Here is a 2,949-nt window from a genome sequence, read left to right as displayed (position 1 = left end):
ACCTTGCTTTCTTGAGGATTGATTTGTGGCTAGTTGGGCAACTTGAGTTTCAAGTGCCTTAATGGACGCATCTTTCTGTTGATCACTCAGCTGAAACTGCTTTGTAAAGGCTTGCAACATAGACTTTAGCTCATCTATTTCACTCACCCCACCGGAAGATGATGCACCGTGATTAGGAGGAGTGAAGGACGAAGGCTTCTGGAAGCTTTGTTGATTCTTGTGTGGAGGAACATAGGGCTGCTGCTGGTGCGGAGGAGGAGTAGGATTGAGCACATTTTGGCTACTCCACCTCAAGTTCGGATGGACATTCGGCTCATAATACGTGTTTGTCTGCCTATAATGTTGAAAGGCAGCACAAGACTCAAAGGGATTGGGACAATTGTCTGAAACATGTCCCTCTCCTCCACATCTCTTGCAGACGAAAGGACCGTCTGAAACAGAATTCACATGGTAGATCCCTCCTTTTGAAGCTCCTCCCAACTCGTACTTATCAAACCTCGCCGTGAGAGCCTCTAATGCAGCTACAGAAGGAGATTCAGCACCCCTCCTTTGATTTCCCCTGGAATTCCCATACTCAACTTTATGGGTGGCCAAATCATCGATTATTTTCCACCCCTTAGTCTCTCCAACATTCTCCTGGAACCTACCACTAGCTGCAGCATCCAGGATAGCTCTTTGATCGTCATAGAGCCCATTATAGAACTGATTGCATAGGCTCCACTTCTCAAACCCGTGATGCGGAATGGTTCGCACCAACTTCTTGAAACGGACCCACGCCTCATGAAAGTTCTCATCCGGATCCTGTTTAAAGCTCGTGATCTGAGCTCTAATGGCATTCGTCTTCGAGGCAGAGAAATACTTCTTGTAGAATGCTAGGGCCAAGGAATTCCAGTCAGTGATCCCATTAGCAGCTCGATCCAGGTCTCTGTACCACTCCCTTGCAGCATCACGAAGAGAGAATATGAACATGGTCTCCTTTACCTGATCCGGAGTCACACCAGTCGGTGGGGGTATGGAACAGCAATAGTCAATGAATGTTTCCATGTGTTTAGCTACATCTTCATTTGCAGCTCCCCCGAATTGGTTTCTCTCAACCAAGTTAATGTACGAAGGCTTCGGCTCAAATTTTCGGTCTTCCCCTGGTAATGCGAATCCTTTGTAAAGATTCGCACTGCTGCTCGAGTGATCAAGATACTCGCTACTTCAGCCATGACTGGAAAATCTGGAGATGTGACGGTCTCAGCTGAAGAAGTGGAAACAGGAGATGAATGTGGATCCTCCTCAAATAGCTCATTCTCGTAGTAACTAGACAGAGTACTCAGCTCTTCCTCTGTCAGCAATACCCTAGATGATCGCCTCAACTCACACAAAGTTTTCTCAATCTCAGGATTGTACGGTAGTAATTCACCACCCTGTGACCTGCGCATAAGAAGAAACTACAAATAGGATATGAGAATAGTTTAAGGAATGTATGTTCCTTAAACTAAGAGAAAGACTAAAAATAAAACAATTACCTCCCCGGCAACGGCGCCAAAATTTGATACGGTCGTTTCTGTACCAAAAATAAACCTAAATACAACTAACAGAAGCTAGCGGCAAGTAGGGTCGATCTCCTCAGGGAGGCAAGATATATTTAGAAGTCCTTCTATTCGGTCACAAATAGGGGGTTGTTTGAATATGATTTCTAAACTACGAGGTTTAAAGGAAGAGAAATAAGGATAAGAGCAGTAAAAGCAAGGAAATAAGTTTAAACTATCAGATAGAGAGGGATATGTCGGGAATTCGGATCACTACGGTAGTCCAGTGACTCATCTGTAAATGACTCAGACGAATTAATGTAAGACGGATGTGGAAAGGTCCTTTCGGTCCACTTTCTATCCTAAAATACCACTAACTTAACTTTCATTCTCGTCAGGGTAGTCCACTGTTCATAGCAGGCCTATTTAGTCCAATCTTTCGATCTAGGATTAATTTTAGCCAGATTAAAGAAATAACTCAGAAGCGTGCACTCAACTAAGTCGGTAAATACAATTAAATTGCTATGGTGACAGAGTCTCGTAATTAATTCATCTGTTTCATTTACTACATCGTCACATTCCTACCGCAGATCCCCTAATCCCAACATGAAAGGGGTTTAGCTACTCATAACGCTAATTAAACTATCAATACTAACAGCAGATAAATTCCCAGCAGTAAACATTATGAAATAACAAATAAATTGCATAAAAAGTAAATTAGGGCAGAAATTAAATGAACGAAACGAAGGATTAAAGCAAACAAAAGATTAATTATTATTAAGAGAAGAGAAAGGAATTACAATCAAGCGAATCCGGCGTAAAGAACAATCGAATCCGTGCAATAATAACCCCAAAGGTAAAGTTACAGTGAAGAAGAATGTTTAACGCAGTAAAGTTTTATAAAAACTAAGTAGTAAGTAAAAATCTCCTCCTAATGACCTAACTAAAGCTTGCTTAAATAGAAAATAATTAAGTTTTGCGGAATAAAACATAACACGGGCTAAATAAAAGCCCATAACAGCGAAACCACTCGATCGAGTGGAATAAAACCACTCGATCGAGCAAATACCTCAGCAAATCTTCTCGATCGAGTAGAAAGTTACTCGATCGAGTAACCCATCTTTCAGCAACTTAAGGATCGAGTAGAAAACTACTCGATCGAGCAATAGAGAACGTAAAAACCACTCGATCGAGTGGTAAAACTGCTCGATCGAGTTCTTTGACTTCAAATCAGCTCAAGTCCGTCACCGAATGCCTCGTAATGCGTGCCATGACGATTCCAAACGCAGTATCTCACTCTGGAAAATCCCGTCTCCTCTAAATGCATGCAAAAAAGACGAAAAAGAGCACGATTCCACTACTTCCGCGTTCATTTCTACAAAATGGACAAAACGAACCAAAGTAGCCAATTCGGGGCAAAATACTATAAAAA

General features: G+C 41.9%; 1 non-coding gene across 1 annotated transcript; it reads left to right on the top strand.

Annotated features, from left to right (window-relative positions):
* The first annotated feature begins 727 nt into the window (after positions 1 to 727).
* LOC141658309 (small nucleolar RNA R71) lies at positions 728 to 834 on the top strand. The gene has a single exon (XR_012549201.1). It is a non-coding gene; the product is annotated as a small nucleolar RNA R71 (small nucleolar RNA).
* Positions 835 to 2,949: the final 2,115 nt, after the last annotated feature.

This window comes from Silene latifolia, chromosome 5 (genome assembly GCF_048544455.1).
Source record: "Silene latifolia isolate original U9 population chromosome 5, ASM4854445v1, whole genome shotgun sequence".
In the NCBI taxonomy this organism is placed as follows: Eukaryota; Viridiplantae; Streptophyta; class Magnoliopsida; order Caryophyllales; family Caryophyllaceae; genus Silene; species Silene latifolia.
This window is presented reverse-complemented; position numbering and strand designations above follow the sequence as displayed.